At 43.2% G+C, this 23,231-nt stretch overlaps 1 protein-coding gene and 1 long non-coding RNA gene across 2 annotated transcripts in view; both read right to left on the bottom strand.

Annotated features, from left to right (window-relative positions):
- Positions 1-796, bottom strand: part of LPIN2 (lipin 2) — an 84,861-nt gene extending 84,065 nt beyond the window's left edge. Inside the window, exon 1 of the mRNA XM_019920783.3 lies at positions 703-796. The gene's annotated coding sequence lies outside the window, so the exon portion shown is untranslated. The remainder of the gene's footprint in view (positions 1-702) is intronic.
- Positions 797-19,103: 18,307 nt separating this feature from the next.
- On the bottom strand, positions 19,104-21,841 carry LOC117307740 (uncharacterized). The gene is made up of 3 exons (XR_004521622.1): positions 21,673-21,841; positions 21,203-21,412; positions 19,104-19,319 (listed from the first exon to the last, which is right to left on the bottom strand). It is a non-coding gene; the product is annotated as an uncharacterized lncRNA (long non-coding RNA).
- Positions 21,842-23,231: the final 1,390 nt, after the last annotated feature.

The following is a 23,231-nucleotide window of genomic DNA, read 5'->3' as shown; positions in this document are numbered from 1 at the left end:
TTTCACCTGGCTTCACGAGCAGAAAAAAATTCTCAAAGACAAGGACTGGACTTCCCCCTTCATATTTCAGAGCATTTCACTCTGCTCTGGAGAAGTGGAATTAAAGCGAGAAAAATAGCTGGATCCTCAGTTTCTACATCAATAGAATGGAAACAGTAATGACTTTCCCACGGGATTGTCTTGAGGACTGCACACCATTACATGTAAAGTGCCTAATTTAGCTTAGCGTCTGGGACCCGGAGCGTGCTGTTGCTGTTTGCTTTTTTTTTTTCTTTCCATTTTTCCCACTTGGATTTTTCCTGTTTCTTTCAGGCTATTTTCACTACCTCCTGCCTTGGGAAGGAACTATTCTGCCAGGCTTCCTTCCTTCCTTTCATCATTCAGGAAGCCTTAGACATCCTCCCTTCCTCCAAACCCACCTGAGATTTGATCCCTCAGCTGAATGATTGGTTCAGGTGTCTACGATTTTCTCATTCTCTGGTGTCTACCTGCTTTACACCACCCCCTAAGCAAAACAGAGACTCATGAAATACCTGTTGCACGATAGGCCTTCACTCCCTTCCCCTGACACCTAAGAAGTGTGTGGGGAGCCCCGGATTCCCACTGAGTCCACTGGAATGTAGGAGGAAGGAAACTCTTCCTTCACCTGTAGTGACCCCACCCCCTTCCGCTCCGTGTCCCTTCCCCCAACTCTGGACTCACCCCTCAGCGTTAGCAGGCTCAGGCCGTCTCCCACCAGGGAGCCGCGAGGGGCCCGGGGTGGAGGAGAAGCAGGAGAAGAAGTAGCAGACTTTCTTGTCCCCAGGCCATCAACTTTTCTGCCAGCTTCACTCCCCAGCCAAGCTCCCTGGAAAGAGGAGGCCCCCCTTTTTCATTTCTTCACAGCCTTCGTTTCTCCTCCGCCCCTGACGTTCCTCAGGCCAGAGTCACCAACAAACTTCTGGTTGCCAAATGCAGTGGACCCTTTCAGGCCCTCCCTCACAATCTCTAGAATAAGATGCTATTGACCACGACTTCCTTCTGGAAACTCCTTCCTCCTCGCATCAGCCAGAACCCAGAGGGCCCCATGACTGTTCAGAGGCTTTAGACACCTCCACCAGCATGGCCCGCGTTGACGCCAAATTCAGGTCCATTGTGTTTTTTTCATCAAATGTGTTCCTCCTGAATCTCCTATCTTGGCTAATTGCACCATCATCCATGTAGTCATCTTTGCCAGAAACCTAGGAAGGAGTCTCATTTCCTTCCTCTCCCCTTCCATGTCCACCACGTCTCGTCATTTCTACTCTCCAGAGCCCTCTGCAGAGCTACCGTGTTGGCTGCCTTCAAGGGCATCCACAGCTGCACAGCATGAGGCCTCATCCTCTAGCCATCAGGCCCACCCTCACCACATCTCTGAGGATCCACTGGGGGCATATTCAAGTTGGTCTCTCTGCTCTCAGTTCCTGAGCAGTTCGAAGCACCCTCCATCCTGAATTGCAGATCTGACCATGGTACCAGTTATCAGCAATCCACTGCCCAGAGGAAAATACCCAAGTTCCCTAGCAGGGCATACAGGGTACTCTTCTTCTCTTCATTCTTCTCTCCTCCGTCTAGCTGGTGTGCTTTAGCCACCCCTTTTGAACCAGGCTAGGTTTTTGTTGTTTTTTTTTTTTTTTGGCTGCGCTGGGTCTTCGTTGCTGCACACAGGCTTTCTCTAGTTGTGGTGCGCTGGCTTTTCATTGCGGTGGCTTCTCTTGTTGCACAGCACAGGCTCTAGGCACATGGGCTTCAGTAGTTGTGCACAAGGGCTCACTAGTTGTGGCTCGCAGGCTCTAGAGTGCAGACTCAGTAGTTGTGGTGCACAGGCCTAGTTGCTCCACGGCAATGTGGGATCTTCCTGGACCAGGGCTCAAACCCGTGTCCCCTGCATTGGCAGGTGGATTTTTAACCACTGCGCCACCAGGGAAGCCCCGGGCTAGTTTTTAAAATATGAACTTCCATTTTTCTCCATACATTTCCCCCTCTCTCCACCCCCCCTTATAAGAATGCACACAGGCATTCTGCTTGTCTCCAGGAACTTCTGAAAAGCAGAAGTTGCCTGCAAGCCATTTCCTTCCTGTCTTTTAATTTCCAACACTCTAAACTCCTTGAGGAAGCAATCTAACTCAGGAGGGAGAGGGCTGGTGAGAAGGGGTTTCTTTGAGGGAATCCAGAAGAGTGAAGGATTTTCCCTAGAATAAGAATCCAGTCTCCCAAGCCTGGAGTTGGAAGGGAGGTGGTCCTATGCCCTCCGTCTGGCAGCTCCCAGGGGAGGGGATTAAGTCGTAGAGAAATAACTTTGTTGTTCCCAGTTTTTGCATCTCTTCTATGAGAACACAGGCTAGTTAGCATTTTCTGAGCCATCACTCCTTAGCTTCCTAGTAATTCTAACTACAAAGCTATGAGGTAGCTGCTATTGTTAATACCAATTTATAGATGAAGGCACAGAGAGGTTGAGTGACTTGCCTCAGGCCTCACAGCTAGTAAGCTGAGATCCTGGGCTTCATCCCCAGGCCTGCTTGTTTTTAACCACCTTCCCGCCACCTCCTGTTAGTTTCCTCTACTGTCCTACCCCAGTCAGCATCTCTTTTTCTCATGCTACTAGTCTACCTTGTACAGATCACAACTATAGCGCTTATTCCAAACATAGTAGGTGTCCAATAAATACATGATGAAAAATAGAAGAGGATTTCCATTTCTAGTTATATGCTTGGCTAGGCGTCTGGACTAACTCTTCCACTGAAAAGAACAACAAAAATACCGGGTAAAATATTAAAAATATATTCTGAAAAAAAAAAAATTCTGGAAGGGATCCAAAAACTGGCAAGAAGTTAAGAAATAGCCCTAGGACAGAGTAGAGGCCAGAACCCAGGAGAGGTAAGCAGAGGCCAAGGTCAGCTTTTGCCTGGAAGGTATTTGCTGAATCTAGTGAATCTGAATATTGGTTTTTGCAGCCGTGGGAGTCTTGGGGACGGAAGTAAAAGCATAGGGTCCGCTTTAAGTGGGGAGTTTAATGGGAGACCCAATAAAGGTGGGACCCCAAGTGCAAAATCATAGAGTAAGGAAAAAATTATTTTTGAGCCCACCCAGAAACCTTACTAAAGTTGGTCATAGATCGAGCCATAAAGCAAGTCTCAACAGATTTTGAAAATTTCCTATCATACAGAGCATATTCTCTGACCACAATGCAATTAAGCCAAGAATCAGTTTAAAAAAAAAAAAACAAAACTAGAAAAACCCATTTGTTTGGAAACTTTTGGGTCAAAGAACAAATAGTTATGAAAATGTGACAGTATTTAAATGCTGTGTAACAAATATTCAATAGTACATGTGGAAGCTAAAGAGAGGAAACCTAGACAAGTAGTTAAAGGGAAATTTAGACCAAAAAGCTTACATTAGAAAATATTTGGAAGTGTAAAGAGCAAAAAAGTTAGAAAAAGAACGGCAAAATAAAGTTCAATGAAACAGAAGAAAGGAAATAAGATAAAATAAGAAAATAAAATTGAAAACAAACATACAATAGAAAGGACCAATTAAGCCAAACACTGGATTTGTGAGAGACTAATACATTTTACAAACTTCTGGTGAAAACTGATAAAGGGAAAAAGAAAAGGTACAAACAATGTGAGGAATAAACTATATTCCTATATAGTTTATAATCACACATGATGCAGAAATTACAAGGACATATTTGTGAACATTTTTATGCCAATTAATTTGAAAACTTAGATGAAGTGGGAAAATTCCAAGAAATATGTTAATAAAACTGAAATAGGGCTTCCCTGGTGGCGCAGTGGTTAAGAATCCATCTGCCAACGCAGGGGACACGGGTTCGATCCCTGGTCCAGGAAGATCCCACATGCCGTGGAGCAACTAGGCCCGTGCACCACAACTATTGAGCATGCACTCTAGAGCCTGCGAGCCACAACTACTGAAGCCCGCGTGCCTAGAGTCTGTGCTCTGCAACAAGAGAAGCCACTGTGGTGTGAGGCCCACACACCGCAACGAAGAGTAGCCCCCACTCGCCACAACTAGAGAAAGCCCGTGTGCAGCAATGAAGACCCAATGCAGCCAAAAATAAATAAATAAATAAAATTTAAAAAAAAAAACTGAAATAGAAAACCAGAATAGACTCATAACCATTCAAGAACTTGAATCTGTTGTTAAATATTTTCTGCAAAGAAAAATCCAGGCTGAAACAGTTTTACCAGTGACTTCTACCAGACATTCAAGTAATAAATAATTCCAGTGTCTCACAAGCTAGAGTATGGAAAAAGATGGATTATTTCTCAAATCATTTTATGAGGCTGGCATAAACTTATACCAAAATCTGACGAAGAGAGTGTGAGAAACAAAAAATTTCAGGTCATAATATAGACAGAAAAGTCACAGGCAAAATTTTAGCAATTTGAATCCGGCAAGATGATAATCAGAACCAAACTGGTTTACCCAAGAATACAAGGTTAATTTCAAATGAGAAAAATCAATTAATGTAATTCACCACATTAAAGGATTAAAGGAGAAAAATCATATAATGACCTCAGTAGATGCAGACAAATTCTTTGATAAAATTCAATACCCATTCAGATGAAGTACATAGAAAACTAGGAATATTTTCCTTGATAAAAGGTATTTACAAAAACCTACAGCAAACATTATACGCAACCAGTCCCTTTAAAATGGGGAACATGATAAGTGTGTTGCCATCTCCACTTCTATTCAGTATTGTACTTAAGGTCCTAAATAGTGGAGTAAGGCAAGAAAAATAAATAAAATATATAGATTGGAAAGGAAAAAAATCACAATGACATAATAGTATATGTAGGAAATTCAAAAGAATGTGTACCGAGCCTGTTGAGATGGATATGAGAGTTTGGCAATGTTTCTGGGTACAAAAGTCAATACGCAAAAATCATGAGCATCCATCTATACCAGCAATAAACAGAAATGAAACTTTTTGAAAGATGCCATGCAGTGTTTACTATAATTATTTTATACTCCTTATCATATTTCTATACTACTGCCCTTTTTTTTTTTTTATCAAACTCAGCATTAAAATACACAGTCTAAGAAGAATGGATAAAGAAGATGTGGTACATATATACAATAGAATATTACTCAGCCATAAAAAGGAACAAAATTGGGTCATTTTGGGCTTCCCGGGTGGTGCAGTGGTTGAGAGTCCGCCTGCCGATGCAGGGGACACGGGTTTGTGCCCCGGTCCGGGAAGATCCCACATGCCACGGAGCGGCTGGGCCCGTGAGCCATGGCAGCTGAGCCTGCGCGTCCGGAGCCTGTGCTCCGCAACGGGAGAGGCCACAACAGTGAGAGGCCCGCGTACCGCAAAAAAAAAAAAAAAAAAAAAAAAAAATTGGGTCGTTTGTAGAGACGTGGATGGACCTAGAGACTATCATAAAGAGTGAAGTAAGTCAGAAAGAGAGAAATATCGTATATTAATGCATATATGTGGAATCTAGAAAAATAGTACAGATGAACCGGTTTGCAAGGCAGAAATAGATACACAGATGTAGAGAACAAACGTATAGACACCAAGGGGGCAAGTGGCGGTGGGGGTGGGGTGAATTGGGAGATTGGGATTGACATGTATACACTAACATGTATAAAATAGATAATTAATGAGAACCTACTGTATAAAAAATAAATAAAATTAAAAAAAAAGAATACACAGTCTTAACTGTTTCTTCAGGTCATCATTTTCTTACCAAGGCTCCCGAGTCTAACTTTGTATGCTTTTCTCCTGTGAATCTGTCTTTGTCAGTTTCATTTTCAGACCCAGTCAGGGGCCCTAATATGGTCAAGGAAAACTTTTCCCTCCCCTACAGTATCAAAAAACAAGATACTTAGGAATGGATCTAATAAAATATATGTAAGACCTTTACAAAGAGAATTATAAAACTTCATTGAAAGGCTATGAAGAAGACTTAATTAGAGAAATATATTTATGGATAGAAAAGACCCAATCTCATACAAATATTAATTCTCCACAAACTGATCTATAACTTCAACGCGTTTCCGTTTGAAATCCCAACAGAGGTCTCTTCTTCAAGAGGCTCTTAAAGAAGACCATAGAGGAAGGAATTACCCTTCTCTATACCAAACCTATAGTAATCAGTAAGGGTGGTATAGGTTCAGGGAGAGACAAACAGACCAACCAAACAAAAATGAGGGCCCCAAAACACCCCTGGCATATACGGAAACTCAGTGTATGGTAGAGATGGTAGCTCAGATCATTGGGGGAAAGATAAACTTTTCAATAAATGACGAGGAGGCAGCTGATTAGCCATATAGCAAAAAATAGATGTGGACCCCACGCTACACCATTTCACCAAATCAGCTTTCGTTGGATTAAAGACCTATATAAGAAAAGCAAAACTGCATTGCTGTCATCATTTCAAGGATACGCTTGTTTTCACATTTTACCATTTCTGAAATTGTGATTTTTCTTACCATCAGTGGCAACTTAAGATTCAATGATAGATGACACAAAACTTTTAGGAGACAATGTAGGAGAATATGGTAACAAATTCTGGGTAAGGAAGTATTTCTAAAGCGAGAATGTATTCGCGACACACATAATCAAACAAATATTTGAATCCAAAAGATACAGAGAATTCATATAAATCAATAAATAAAAATCTAGCAATCAATAGAAAAGCAAGCAAAAGAAATGAAGAGGAATTTCACAAAAGAACGAGTGTAAATGGTTCATAAACTTATCAAAAGACATTTAGTTTCATTGGGAATCAGGGAAATGTAAGTTGAAACTACAATGAGATAACACCACACACTCATCAAAACGGCTAACATAAAAAGTTGTTCAATGCCAACTGTTGATGTGGAGTGACCAACCAGAACTCAGACACACTGCAGGTTGGAATTCAAATGTATAATAACTTTAGAAAAACAGGTTGGTATTACCTAGAAAGTTGAATGTGCACATATACAAAGACTCAGTAATTCCAATGTAGGTATGGATTCTAGAAAAACCCTTGCACAAGTGGACTCAAAGACACATACAGGAATCAATGGCAGCATTGTTCATAGTTGCAAAAAGCAAGAAACAATCCAAATGTTTACCAAAGGTGGACTGGATCATTAAATTGTGGTATAATCATACAACGAAATACTACACAATTACATCGACATGGATGAATCTCAAAAATAAAATGTTAAGCAAAGAAGCAATGAAAGATTAAGATATGATCCACTTCATAAACAAGCAACTCTTAAACGATAAGGATAAAAGCACAGGTGATAAAAATTATAGAGAAAAACAGTGACGAGAGTAACAGAAATTTCAGGATAGACTTGATGTTGATAGAGCGACAGGTGCAGTTTGGGAGAGGCCTGCAGAGGGTCTTAGGTCGGATGAAGTGCTATTTCCTGGCTCGGGTGATTTGTATATAGGTGTTTGTGTGTATCTTTATTTCACGAGAAAAAAATTTTTTAAATGAAGGACAAATGAAAATGAATTAATAAATGAATACATCTCTGTATTTTTTTTAATGTTATTACATGCCTGCAAGCTTTGTAAGTTTACCTTCAGCACTTATAAGACAAACTTAGACAAACTTAGTACTTTCCTAAGAAGCTGCAAGAAATGGTTTGTTTTCAACAGTGTGTCGCAGTCTGTTTTGTAATAAATCCTAGATGATGAGGAAGAAAAGTTACATAAACCAGACCAGAAGTGCAAAAGGAAGCATGAAAGCTCTTCTAAGAAATCACTCACAATATACCTACCTCCAAATCATCCCATTGAGTTTGTTTGCATTCTTTCATTTTATTTTTTTAAATTTTTGGTCGTGCTGTGTGGCTTGTAGGATCTTAATTCCCCAACCAGGGATCGAACCCACACCCCTGGCAGTGGAAGCACGGAGTTCTAACCACTGGACCTCATTTTTTTTTTTTTTTTGCATTCTTTTAGTCAGTGGTTATAATTCTAAGTCCTGAGAACAAAGCCATCTAACAACTTTCTTATTTTCACTGGCCCTGTGCTGCTAGGGTCATAAAACCAGGGACCTCGGAGGCCTATGTGTCCAGCTACTAGAGCAGAAATCCCCTTGGGCAAGTTGTCCTGTCTCAGCTTGAATCCTTTCAGTGGGGGGCAGTTATTCACATTGGGAGCACTCTGTCCATTATTAGGCAGTTGGGTCTGTTGCCCTCCTGGGTAGGCAGAGCTATCTATGGGAGACCTTCCTGAGGTCACTCGATGTCACCTAGGAGATGGAATCTCTCCAAAAATCATTATCTCACTGGAATACCCACCACCTTCTGTAGCTGAGCAGCTTAGAGAAAATGTGTTCTGTAAATTCTGTGTGAGAAGGATTTGATTATCAGCCGTTTAAGATTATTCTGCTTCCTTGTAGAGCTAAGCTTTCAGCAGCACGTATTTTACCTTATAACTGTACAAATAATGTTAACAATAACACTAAATTTAGAAGCTCTGGGAGGTGGGGGGATTTTAACTCTCCTTGGAAGGGCTCTGCCCCAAGCCTGTTGGAAAGCCACAGCAATTCACAGAGACGGCCTTACAGCAATGACTTGGAGACCAGCCTGGAAAACTTTCCATTTGTGAACATTAACTTCCTTGCGCTTCTAGATTGCTTGTTTCAGCAGCTACTGTCTGTTTTTTTCCAGAACAGCCACTAATTTGAACGGAATGTCTGGATGACCCCAAACTGTTCTTAGAAAATGTGTTTGCCGAGGACGTCTGCTCTCCTTAAACTTCTCCAGAAGACTTGGGAATCTATCCTATTCCTCCTTGGTCTGGGGTGTTGCTTCTCCCTAAGGATCCCTGTTGCCACATCTACCCTTTACCTTCTCTCGTCCTCCCCATTTTCTCCCTCATGAAAGCTCTTCTCACTAAATTCATTTTCTTTTTTTCCCCTCTTTCTTTCGTATTTCTCTAAAGGGCTTACTAACGTTAGAGAAATTTCTTCCAATGTTAGAAAAATCAGGGGAAGGTGTATAGCTTTATAGATTGTTTTCTTGTTAGACCTTGAGTTTTACTATTCTCACTAGGAGTGTCTTTTATCATTAAGTAACAATCCATAGAATATATGAAATAAACGCTCAGCAAGTTTAGAGTGCTATGTCGTTATTAATCAACTAGCTAATCTACGGAGCCTCTCCTGGAGCCAGTGAGCTACCGTGTACCCTCCACCGACTTGTATGAGGAAGGAGACTACTTATGAACTCGAGGATGGCCTGGTTTGTGAGTATTATCATCTGGGAGGAGAAGAAAACAGTGCTTGTCTCCAAGAACACAGAAAGAAAGGCAAGGTTCAGCCAGCATGGAACGGGGACTTGCCAATGTTTCACCGTTGGAACGTCTGCTATTCCCAACCGACCTCAGCCAACACAGCCCACCCCCACTCCATCCTCCCCTCACACGGCTGGGACTTTCTGTTTGCGCCAAAGGGCAAAGATAAAGGAAAGGTACAAACAGGGGGACTGGCAAGGAGGAAAACGATAAGAAGCCCAGGCCCCTGCACACAATTAGAAGTCAGCTTTAGGGACTTCCCTTGTAGCACAGCAGTTAAGAATCCGCCTGCCAGTGCAGGGGACACGGGTTAAAGCCCTGGTCCGGGAAGACCCCACATGCCATGGAGCAAGTAAGCCCGTGCGCCACAACTACTGAGCCTGCGCTCTAGAGCCCTCGACCCACAGCTACTGAAGCCCACGTGCCTAGAACCCATGCTCTGCAACAAGAGAAGCCCACTCACAGCAACTAGAGAAAGCCTGCGTGCAGCAACGAAGACCCAACGCAGCCAAAAATAATAATAATAATAAATAAATACATTTATCAAAAAAAAAGAAGTCAGCTTTAATAACCGACTGTCCCACGAACAGAAACAGGAGCACTTCAGGGGTGAAGGTGGGGTGGCCTTGGAGAAAATCTTCCCCAGACCTGATGTTATCACCATCAAATAACCACCTTCCTTTCCAGATTTCACATCTGCTCAAACTTTCTGGAATTTTCTTATGATCCTATGCCAGAAACCACAGCTCTGTGTGTCTACAGTCTGGACGCCAGTGCAGATAGGGGGGACTTTGAAAGGACCTATAAGGTACTAAAGGAAATTCAAACTGGGAATGTGGAATTTACAATGGAAACAGACATTTAATCTGTCTTCCTGTTCTCAGATTTGAGTCTAAATTTAGATCACAGTATGGAAGAGCATGACGGGGCCTGAAAAGCTTGTCCTGCCAGGCTCACATCCCTTTACCTCTTCTATTTTAGCCTCAGAGAGGCAGTTTTACGTTGTTTCTGTTTTGGAGATAGAAGTGTCCCGGGCCCCCCTTGGCTTCAGAGTCTTATCAACTCACCTCTGGGTGTACTCAGGGAAACCTATTAACATTTGCGGAAATGTTTTTCCAAACCACTATTAGATAGTGGGACCCGAAGTATGTTTGTTTGGGTGTTAACTGACTTGGTGTTGGAAACCAACTATTCCCCAATGTAAAGTTTCTATAGATTATCAATGCTCTAGGCCTTTGAATGCCTGAGCTAGTTTTAAGAGAAAAGACATGGAAACAACCTAAATGTCCATTGACAGAGGGGTAGATAAAGAAGATGTGGTACATATATACAATGGAATATTACTCGGCCATAAAAAAGAATGAAATAATGTCATTTGCAGCAACATGGATGGACCTAGAGATTGTCATACTGAGTGAAGTAAGTCAGACAGAGAAAGACAAATATCATATGATATCGCTTGTATGTGTAATCTTTAAAAAAAAAAAGGTACAAATGAACTTATTTACAAAACAGAAATAGAGTCACAGATGTAGAAAACAAACTTATGGTTACCAGGGGGGAAAGGAATGGTAAGGACAAATTGGGAGATTGGGATTGACGTGTACACACTACTATATATAAAATAGATAACAACTAAAGACCTACTCTATAGCACAGGGAACTCTACTCAATACTCTTTAATGACCTATATGGGAAAAGAATCTAAAAAAGAGTGGGTACATGTATATGTATAACTGATTCACTTTGCTGTACACCTGAAACTAACACAACATTGTAAATCAACTATACGCCAATAAAAATTTACAAAAAAGAAAGAAAGAAAACCCAGCAACCTGGAGATATTCACAGCAGCAACATCCCCTGTATGGTCCCACCTCCACCAGACAAATGAAGCCCTAAAGGGATGGTTTTGGTGACACACAGCACTCCCTCTAATTCCCCCCACTCCTTTTATCCATCCTCTGGTCCATCTGTTAACTAGACACACCCCTGTCCTCCCACTTACGTCCTCCCAACTTTGCTCAAGTTGCTCCCTCCTTCTGGAATGTTCTCTTGATCCCTTGATTCTGCTTATTCTTCCAGGTTCTGTGCTGCCTTTCCAATAGTCATCTCTAATCTCATTAGTTGGATGGAATTTTTCTTTTCATTTTATTGAATGACGAAGCAGTTTATTGGTGTCTCACACAAGGTCCCGCATCGTGATTATTTATAAGTAAATCCAATCTCTCTTTCTGGATCATTGGCTAGTTGACTGCCCGATCCATAGCTAGTTTGTTATCATGGCTTCAGTGATACCTAACAGTGTGTCTAACTCATTGCAGAAAAAATCTTAATAAATATCTGATGCACAAATGATGAATGTGGCCTTGAGTAAGAGCAAAGTTGGATCTACTCAGTGGTGGATCGCGTCATACAGCTGACGTCCTAGGGGAGACAGCAAGCGGTTTCCCCAGCTAGAACACAAAGCCCACTGCCCTTGCCTCCACCAATTTCAAACTTTGTTTCCCTCCCCTGACCTCTCCCTGCCAGCCAAGCTCATCTCCTCATCACTGCTGGAAAATGTCAGGCTCATTTCTCAGTCTGAAGCTTTTATTATGACATTCTTCATACCCGAAATGCCCTACTCTACTGCTTCTAATTGTCTAAGTCTTGCCCTCCTTTCCAGGCTCAGTTTAAAGTCCCCCCCCCCCCCCACTCCAAGAAGCTTTCCTTGACCAGGTTAGCCCTTGGTAGTGTAAGCAGATAAGGTAGGGGGCCCCAGAGGAAAAGAACCAGATGTAACTTTTGACATAAGAGGAACCATTTTAGACCTAAGCCATTTTGTGATCTAAGCCCGGCCACAATGCTTGCCCTTGAACAGGTCTCAGTAATAATGATCTCAAGGGAACAGAAGAACAAAGGCTGCATTGTTATTTATCTTTTTTTGTTTGTTTTTTTGTGGTACACAGGCCTCTTACTGTTGTGGCCTCTCCCGTTGCGGAGCATAGGCTCCGGACATGCAGGCTCAGTGGCCATGGCTCACGGGCCCAGCCGCTCCATGGCATGTGGGATCTTCCCGGACTGGAGCACGAACCCGTGTCCCCTGCCTCGGCAGGCGGACTCAACCACTGCGCCACCAGGGAAGCCCTGTTATTTATCTTTTTATATTGAAGTCTGGCTCATCCAACTCCTTTGTAACTCCCTCAAGAACCAAAAATGTGTCCTTTAATTATTTGCAGCCCTGTCATTTAGAAGTTTGGGTTATAAACACTTTTGGTAATAATGACAATAACAAACAGTCACTAAGGTCCATATCCTTTTTCCTGATGCTGCTTTGAGGATGCTGCTGCTCTTACAGCTAGAATTGGCAGTGGGTCACAGTTTTCACCAGTAACCAGATTTTCGGTCTTTGACAGCATCACTGAGCAGCTCTCCTAGCCCAGGACTGTATACCTTAATACTTTTTTTCTATGTGAAAAATACCCTCAGTGTCTACCTGTTTAAGCCACTGTCTTTGAGGTTTTCTATTACTTGCAGCTGATCACATTTCTAATCTACCATTTCACTGGTTTGTTATAAGGGTAAACGAGATAATAATGTAAATCCCTTAGAATCTCCCGGAGTAAGCCCTCACCAGGTGGATGTTGTTATTATTACCACTTTAAAATATGCCTCCATTACGTCCTCCTTTCCCCCAGCTCCCACGCTACGGCAGTTGAGTTTCATAACGGAAGAAATACATCTTTTTTTTTTTTTTGTATTAACCTATGCTTTTCCTTCTGTTTTCTTTTCTTTTTCTTTTTTGGCTGCACCATTTGGCTTGCAGTATCTTAGTTCCCCGACTAAGGGATTGAACCCTCAACCTCAGCAGTGAAAGTGCGGAGTCCTAACCACTGGACAACCAGAGAATTCCCAGCCTATGAATTTCTGAAGATATACTACAACCTTAGTCTGCTCAGGCTGCCATAACAAACTACCATAAACTGGGTGGCTTATAGACAACAGAAATTTATTTCTCACGGTTCTGGAGGTTGGAAGTTGGAGATCAGGATGCTGGCATGGCCATGGACCCTCCTCTGGCTTATAGATGCAGACTTCTAGTATCCTCACCTGGTGGAAAGAGAGTGCTGAGATCTCTTTTATAAGGGCACTAATCCCATCACCAGGGCTCCACCCTCATGACCTAATCACCTCCCAAAGGCCCCACCTCCTACTACCATCACCATAGAAGGTAGGGCTTTAAGATATGGATTTGGGGGGACATAAACATTCAGTCCACACAACTACCCTACCTCAAAGATGCCATCATAAGCAACATCTTTTTTAGAAAGCAATAGAACTAGAATGTTGAGCTGAGATGTTGGCCTCCACCTACCTCTAACCTTCTCCCCTAGGGCCACCAGAAAAACCCAGGCCCCACAAGAAGTCCTCCTTGGAGGCTTACTTCACTGCTGCACCATGTCACACCTGAATGCCCTTCCCCAGCTCTTCACATGCTGATTCATCCTCAGCCTTTCAGCCTCAGCTCAAAAGGCCCCTCCTCAGAGCATCTCTCCCTGATGACCTTTTCTAGACTTGCTTCCCCCATTTCTCTCCCCCTCATCAGCCTGCTTGTCTTCCTCTGTAACTGTCTGCTGGTTTGCTTGTCATTTCTCTGCCTTGCTGGACTGTATACTTCATTTGAGCAGGACCTTGTCTATTTTGTTTACCATTGTGCCCCTAGCAGACAGCACTGTGCTTGGCACTTAGTAGGTGCTTATAATGGACTGAATGGAGGATCTTTCTCTCTCCCTGCCAGGTAGGGACACAGCAAGAAGATGACTGCCTGAAACCAGGAAGGAGGTTCTCACCAGAACCTGACCATGCTGGCACTCTGATCTTAGACTCCCAGCCTCCAGAACTATGAGAAATAAATGTCTGTTGTTTAAGCCACCCAGTCTATGGTATTCTGCTATAGCAGCCTGAACCAAGACAGTGCTCAATATTTGTTGACTCAATAAACAAACTTCTAAAAGTTCAATGCATTTTTAGTTCTAGGCTAAATTCTATGCTGATAAAATAGGATAGAATAGAGGCTTATTGCTCAGAAGGAAGCTTTGTTTTATAAAAAGATTCAAGACAGATTTTTAAAAGAATTAAGCTTCACTTAAAAAAAATTGCTTTCCTGTTCAAATTCTCAGGAGCATGGCAACAATATTACATGAAGAGAAGTACATCTGTATCTCTCCCACACATGCAGTATTTAATTTGCAAAGATTGCTAAACACTCATGTCTTCCAAATTTAATGCACTTCTAATTAAATGTTTTCCTGTCTCGTTTCACTGGGAGCAGCTATTAAATGGCTGGGCAGAACAATGAACAGCAGTGATATTTCTTTTAAACTTAGCATCATAAATCACCTTGGCTTTAGAGAGCCACACATGGTGGGGAGGGGGATTTGATCTGTTTGTATTTAGTGGCTATGATTTATTCTTTGCAAAAACCTCAGAGGTTGATGAAAATGAGAGGAAAAGCATAAAGCAGAGAAGTGTCTATGTATGGATGTGTGTGTTCCAGTCATGGTGTTTGTGTGCAAATGTGTGTTAAAAGATAAAGTTGAAGATTATTCAACCTTGGATCACATATTTTAGGAGAGCTGGGTTGAAACATTTGGAGGCAACTGAAAGAGTTATCACAGGAGTCATGGGAAATTTTTATTCCACATTTCTCAATTGAGTAAGCAATGCATCTATTTAAGAAAAATATGGGGGCTTAACTTATAGAAGCCCCTTAAAGGAGAGAAAAGAATATGGAATAATAGAGTAGAAGTATACAATTTCATTAAAGCTTTAAAAGCTGGTAACTATTAAATCAATTTCCAATTAAATAAAAGGGAAGGTTGAGGAAGAAAGATTTCCTAAATGCCCAGAAACTGGAATTTGGACACAGGATAGAAAATTTATTTTACTTTCATAATGGTTTGAAGAATAAATTAAAGTTTGTAATAATATATAGTATAGAAATTTCTGGGAGTTCACTAAATTATTCTGAAAACACTTATAACGGGAAAAGTATTTGTGAGTTAAAGATATTCTATTGTTTAGTATATAATAGAACTGCACTTTTATATACATATCCCCAGTTAATTTTCATGCATTGATTAATCCTTCCATCACTCCAGTTAGGTCAGTGGGTTCATTTGCACTTCATATGCACTGATGCAGAAACTAGAAACTAACTGGGCAAGTTGTGTGACTTGCCCAAAGATACTCAGTTAATCTCGGTGGAGCTAGTCGGAAACAGGGCATAAGCCCCTGATTCACTGTGTAGCCATTCAGGGTTGCAAAACTGTTCTTCCTGTTTACATTTGCAATTTAACCAACATACATCGTACACCTGGGAAGGTTATGAACATGGCACGACACAGAGAGAAATAGGCATGGCTTTCCCCACCAAGACTCAGACAGTGGGGTCTTCCTTGAACATAAGAAAGGGGTTTGGACATTGTGCAGCCACCAGATGACAAATGCTTATCGCCAGGCCAAAACTTTAAGCAGAACTTATGAAGATAAACAGGCTCTTCTTAAAAATTGCTCTTTATTAGACAGTGCTAAATATACGTTAGTTCTAGCTATTGACGAAGCCAAATAAAGTCTCTTTCTCAGCCATGTTGTTTAGCATTTTGTATTTGGACTTTTTTCAAGTAACTTGCCAAAGAAGTTGATTTTCTTTTAAGCACAGTAGTAAAGAGCATTTCAATATATATTTAATCACAGTTTTACCTAAATGATTTCATCTAAGTATTCAAATGGGCATAACCTCTAACTTCTGAGGCTTCTCTGAATAATTTATTGGATAATAGTGAGAGCAGAGTCTTAATAAGTGCTTTACACGTATATTAACTCCATCCTCACAACAGCTCTTAGAGGTAGGCATTATCGTTACCTCCATGTTACAGGTGAAAAGCTGATGCCCCCAACATTAAGCAACTTGCTTTCGGTCACATAACTAGCAGGCGGTAATTGGCCCCAGGCTGGTGGGCTCCCAGGCCTAGATTGTCAGCAGCCTCGATAGATAAGCCCAATTAGCACATATAAGAAATGGACCATGTGAGATCAACTTTATATACTATCTTCAAAACATTTAGTTTTTCCCTTCCATTGTTTTCTGCCCTGACCCACTAAAATGTTATAAAGCAGGAAAACAATGTCATCTCGATCATTAGGAGTCCAGAAATAGGAAACTTTTAATACGTGTATAAATCAGTGGAAATCATGGAAAAGGCACGAGAGAGAAAGAAAGAGAGAGAGAGAGAGAATATTTTTAAACCTGCTTCAGGTCCAAGAGGGGCATTGCTAAGTCAGCTAATGTCTTCCACCTTTCAACCATAAAGGTAATTTTTAATTTCTTAGGAGACAATAGTCTCCTAAGTCAGTTTTTAACATCTCAAAATACTGTAAAGAAACAAACTGACATCACAAAAATGAAAGGACCCACCAAGTCTGAATTTCAAATGAGACAAAAAAGCACAGGGCTTTTCAGAGGTAAACGTTAAATAGGTCACTAACGGGCATCTCTCCCTGCGTTCTGTAAATCAGAACCTGAAGAGTCTAATCAAGTCGATTATGCCCATCACACCACAGAGCAACCACTCGGAAGCATCTCGCTTTATTTCCTTCTCGCTCCTAATCGCACCTGACATTCCTTGTCCAGAGTTTCCTTCCATGAAGTGTATTTCTGCATGTTTTCACGTCATCTCCTTTTGTTACCTGTCCTCACAGGTCTCTTTCTTACTCCTAATCTTGTGCCAAGTTTCCCTTCTGACCTTGGCTACTCAGTTCCCGCTGCATTGAATGTCAGCCACTCACGCTGTGCAGCGATTTTGTTTCTGTTTTTTCCTGGAGGTGCTCGTCTGAGTCACATGGAAAGATGCTCTCTTGACAACCGGCAAAGTGAGATGATCTGTGTGTCAGAGTATTTGGGCGGGATCCTTACCACCCTTTACCATCAATCAGCTGGCTCTGCAGGGGCAGCCTGTCTGGGATCCTGAAAGACCCTGCTCCCCTAAAACATGGTCCCTACTGTGAACCCCAGATTTAGCACTGGGGGCCTTTGTTAAAATAAAATGTGTTTTCCAAAAGGAATTAGAGTTTTCCGCTAGGAGTTCCATTACTCTGCTTGGAGGACAGTGAGGAAATGAGGCTCAGGATGGGACATCAGGACGGGGCTGGTTCTTGGGATGGGGGGCTGTGGAGGGAGACAAGCCTGAATGAGGGGCCAGGAACCAGTGGCCGGTGAGTGGGCTCCGGGCGGAATTCACAAGAGCATGGTGTTGAAGAAGAATGAGGATGACCCCCCTGCTTGAACGACTGATCCCGGCTAACTGATTAGTGACTTGATACTAGAAGCTGTTACCATCAGAGAAATGGATCATAATGTTCTCCCCCCGCCTCCCCATCACAACCCAGGAAAACAGAGTAAAACTCACTTCGCAGGAAGACGTTTTCTTGTATAAACCGAAGGGAGAAATTTGTGAGGCATCCCATTGCTTTGATTATTCCAATACTTGCAGTGAAAAATATGATCCTATATATTTATTTGCCTAAAACTTAACTCCAGTTGTCACAACAAACCAAAATGAGGAAGGAAGCAGGACTTGCAAGCATATTTTATAGACAGCTACCATCTGTCTCCACGAAATCATGAAAACCTCCTCAAGAACAAGACTCCTGCCCTGGTGCTTATCTGCTGTCTCATCCCCTCCCACTGTCCCTCTGTTCTTTCTGAGGCAAAGCTTTCACTCATCTCAAGTGAGAGTGCTGGAGAAATAGTGCTAGACTTTCCAGGAGGATCCTGGGAAGCTGAGTTTTTCCAAGGGAGCAAAATAGAGGAAATCCTAGGTGTTTGGGGCAGCTGATATTTCTACCCACCGTCCCAGTCAAGGACATTGTTCCCCTAATACTCTAGCAGCAAGTCAGAAACTCATCGAACAAAGGTGTATTTCCACCTTTGGGCCCCTTGGGCTTTGGGAAACTAGTACCTCAGTGCAGCTGGGGAGAGAAAGAAACTGGGGCAGGGTGTGGAGAGACCTGGGTTCCCCACTTCCCAGACGTACTTGTCACATGACCTTGAGTCAAGCACTTCACCTCCCTGAGTGTCAGTTTGCTCATCTGTAAAATGGGGACAATAGTCTGACCCTGGACTGCCCCACAGGCTGACGTATTACTTCATGTACACTAAAGTGCCACCCCAACCAGGAAGCACTTAACCCATTTCATACAAAAATAAAAAAGTGTCAGTGAAGTGTTTAGGCACTTGGGCAAACTACGTGAGAAAATTCCACAAAAATGAATTCCTGATTCCATACACTTCAAATGATTTCCATACTACAGAGGGAGCAGAGGCCATTCCCGCTTTTATAATATGTTCATATTCATCACATTCAAACAAGGCAGGGAGTAGAGAAGGGGTCTGGGAAGGCAAGCCCCTCACTACTCACCTACTAGGTGCCAGAGCTTTCTTGGGCAGTTTCTAAATGAAGCAGCTCATTTAATCCTCGTAAAATCTCCACGTGGGAGACACTGTGATGCCCTGATCCCCACGTCCCAGGGGGCTTAGGTGGGGGATCACCGTTCACATGGTCAGAAAGCGGTGGGTTTGGACCCTATCTTCTAGCTTTGTGATGCTGCCACTGCACCTGCTCAACCCGCCTGCGGACCCTACAACAAGCGACAACAGAGTCACCAGCGGTGCAACATTTACACGGACAAAGTACTTATTTTTGTGCCAAATGGCCTTTAATCAGTCAAACTTTTAGCCCCAGAACTTCTGACCGTATGCAGCAGGACTCATTTGAATAGATTCAGCTTCAAGATGCGATGAGGTCCCACCTACATTGCAGGAGTTAATAAGATAAGGTAGAATTTGATGTAAGACATCCCATGGATCACCTGTTCCAGTCGGGAGTGATGGGTCCAGATTTTCAGTCCAGCCTGATAAATGACTCTATAAAGTACTTTCTGTGCTGACTTTTCTCAGTTGTAATAACAAGGATTCCTACTAAGGAAAGAAAGGAAGTTATGACACTGTTTGTCCTTCAGAGAGAAAGATTTACTGAGAAGTTTTGAAATATTTGTATAACATAGAAGCCAGTGTTTCTGTTCTGGCTTCCCTGGTGTGGTTGGTAGCTTCGCCCGGACTGTCTCTTGTCCCTAAACTACCTCTTAAAAGGGTCTCCATTGTGCAAAAGTAGACCACGAATTCCAGAATCACAGATTTAAAAGGTTTGAGGATTACCAACAGGTCTGGTCTAGTTCTTGCTGGCTGAGATGCGGGAGCTGTAGCGATGGGCCAGCCACGGATGCCCAGGATTGAGTTAAACAGGGAGAAGTATTTACTCACGACTGATCAGAGACCAGATCCTGGTGGAAGGTAGCCAAGATCTAGAAAGGCAACCCTGAGCATCCGGGCAGGGGTCCAGGGAGGGCTAGGGCTCCATCCGCGAGGGGGCAAGGCGGGAAACGCCAGGCAGGGAAGAGGCTAGCGGGTCGGTGCGGAGTGCTGGGGGCGGGGGCCGGGTGGGGGGAGGGGGAGGGGTGCTTATTTCAAGGCCGGCTGAAGTTGGAAGGAATGGAGGCTAAAAGGGACTGTGCCGAGGCTGCTCAGGCGGCTCTAAAATTAGCAAGACATTCTCATGATGAGGCCAAGGGATGGACGGTGTCAGGAAGCAGACGCCCCAATTCCTATGTTCAGCTGGTTTTGTACTCTGAGAGATAAACAACAACAGCAATGTACCCGTTGCGGCTTGGTTTGCGTTCAATTCGGTAAACAGGCATCGAATGTCTGCTCTGTGCAAGACAGTGCCGGGTGCAAAGAGGAGGGATGAAATAACTAAGAAAGTCACAAAAGAAAAGACAGAAGGACCAACAACACTGATGGGGGAAGTAAACCAATAGGAAGTCTGCGTAGGAGTCTCTGAACTGCTCCGACCGCCTGAGTGCCCTCTCTTTCCTGAATCTGTCTGTGTAGCTGACAGATAATAATAGTAATTAATAAAGCATCACGACATGCCTGCTGCCTTATACTCCGCTCACTCATTTATAACGAAACACTTACGGAGAAGCTCCTATGGGCCAAGAGTCGGCAGCTGTAATGAGGCATCAGAGGCAGTTTCTGGCCTCAAGGAACTTGCCAGCCCTGCCTGGTTCCACTGGGCCCTCTGTGGCGTCCGGGCCCACAGTCTTTGTTTTCAGCTCAGCTCCTCCTACCACGCTGGACACCCTCCCCCTCGCCCCCCCCCCACCCCCGGAAAGCCCTAGGTTTCCGCGCCGGGGTACAAGCAGTGCTGAGCCCACGGAGCCCGGGCCTCGGCTCCGCACTCGGCTGCTCCCACCGCGATCTGCACCGGGCAGCCTCACCAGACGATGCTCCCGCATCCTGTTCCAGACCTTCCCAGGCTCCTCCAGCCGTAAACACACACACCCTTGCTTCTGTCCCGTCTGTCACTTGACCTACCTCTCCAGTTCCTGGAATCCCGCCCAAGCACATCAGGAAATGCAATTGTCTTCACGCTTTCTCTCTCCTTCCCCTCTGGCCTCCTTCCCTCCCCTCCTGTCCCAGAGGAAAAACTGTGCCTTCTTTGACGGCACCTTTCTCTCTGCTCTCAGACTGACCCACACCCTTCATGCTGAAAAGAGCAGCTTTCTTCCCACATTGCATCTCCTCTCCGGCTTCTATCCTAGCTCTTCCCTCTTTTCAACGAGAATTTCTTGATGCAAGAGGGCGCATCCGTGCCGCCGCCAGCTCCTCTCGGTTCCCTCCCAGCCTACGGGGGTCCTGCTCCCACCACTGCGGAGGCCACTGCTCCTGAAGAGTCGCTGACGACCCTCCCGCTCTGGGACAGTCGCCGCTCGCCCACCCGTGCATCTTGGGGTTGTCACCTGCGATTTCTGGGACACGACGCTGTTCCTGTTTCTCCTTCCGTTTTCTGACAGTCTTTTCCAGGTGCTGCCCTGGCTCCGCTTTCCATCCAGGAAATACGGGCATTAACTAAGGTTCTGAGTCTGGTGCTTGTCTCTTCTTACAGGTCCCTTCTTCCAGGAGGCCTTGCACATTCTGCACTCCTGCTGTCACACCCGCACCAGTGTCTCCTAAACGTGTATATAGGGGCGTGATGTTTTCCTTAGTTTCAGACCCAGGTTTACAATTGCTTGCTAGACAGCAATTCTACTTCAACACATCCAAAATCAAATGCCTTATCTGTTCCCCAAACTCCATTTCTTCTGTCTTGCACGTCTCAGATAAACACACCACCATCTTCCCGCCATGCAGACGTGAAGCTCCGGCCGACTTCGCTTCCTCCGCCCACCTTCCCCCACCCTGCCCCCCGCCCCCAGCTTCAATTATTCACCAAATTCTGATCTCGGGGAGCATCCTCACATCTGCGCCCTCTTCCCTTTTCCTTCTGTTACTCCTGTAGGTGGGGACTTGGAGGCACAGTGATGTAGGTGCAAGTACAGAGGCCTAGGAGGCCAGCAGAACAGATTCGAATTCTGATCCCACTGCGTGCAACCTAGAAACCAAGCCCAGGTCAGCCACCCCTAGTACAGTGTGTGGCACAATGAGATGTCAAAATACGTTCATTCTCTTCTTTTTTTCTCTTTACTCAGGTTGTTTTGAAATTCACTTTTAACCATTTCCCTATTTTTTTTTCTCCTTGCAATCCGTCCTTCATACCGGCACTGATTTTCATCTGAACATCCTGTTTAATACTGTGTCATTTTCTGGTTTCCCTATTGGCTGAGTAACGTTCATACCTCACGGTACGATAGCCCAGGCCTTCTGTAACTGCATCTATTTATTTCTGTTAGACTGTGAGCACCTCTGTAGGACTGTAAACATCCACAGAACTGAGATGGAACTTTTAATCCAGATTTCTCCAGCTCAATGACTGGAACACGGTAGAGAATTACTATACAGGTAGCCCTGTATAGTAATTACATCTGCTGCTACATTCCCACCCAGCTTCACCTAGTGTTCATTCATTTCCTTTAATGAATTACTCCCTTGGATGTACCCACTATGCCATAAGCTCCCGGGGTCACTGCATTTTTTTCTTATTTATTTATTTTAAATTTTTATTTTTCAGTTTTTAAAACCATTAAAAATTTTTTTATACAATTTTTAAAGGTTACTTTCTATTTACAGTTATTACAAAATATTGGCTGTATTCCCCGTATTGTACAATACATCCTTGAGCCCATCTTACACCCAGTAGTTTGTGCCTTCCCCTCCCCCATCCCTATATTGCCCCTCCCCCATCTCCCCACTGGTAACCACTACTCTGTTCTCCTTATCTGTGAGTCTGCTTCTTTTTTGTTATATTCACTAGTTAGTTGACTTTTTTAGATTCAACATGTAAGTGATATCATACAGTATTTGTCTTTCTCTGTCTGACTTCACTTAGCATAATGCCTTCCAAGTCCATCATGTTGCTGCAAATGGCAACATTTCATTCTTTTTATAGGATTTATATATATATATATACACACACACACATATACCACATCTTCTTTATCCATTCATCTGTTGGTGGATATTTAGGTTGCTTCCTTATCTTGGCAATTGTAAATTGTGCTGCTATGAACATTGGGGTGCATGTATCTTTTCGAATTAGTGGTTTTTTTCGGATATATACCAAGAGTGGAATTGCTGAGTCATATGGTAGTTCTATTTTTAGTTTTTTGAGGAACCTCCATACTGTTTCCCACAGTAGCTGCACCAGTTTACTTTCCCACTGACAGTGCACAAGAGTTCCCTATTCTCCACATCCTCTAGGGGCCATTGCATTTTAGTCATTTCTGTATTCTTACTTGAAAGCCCACTTTGTAAATGTTTATTGATAATTTTAAAATATTGATAATTGTTGAAATTGTTGATGAGGCTTTAAGGTCCATTATATTACTCTCT

The sequence above is a fragment of the Tursiops truncatus genome, chromosome 13, assembly GCF_011762595.2.
Source record: "Tursiops truncatus isolate mTurTru1 chromosome 13, mTurTru1.mat.Y, whole genome shotgun sequence".
NCBI lineage: Eukaryota > Metazoa > Chordata > Mammalia > Artiodactyla > Delphinidae > Tursiops > Tursiops truncatus.
Note: the sequence above shows the minus strand (reverse complement) of the source record. Positions and strands in the feature narration are given on the sequence as shown.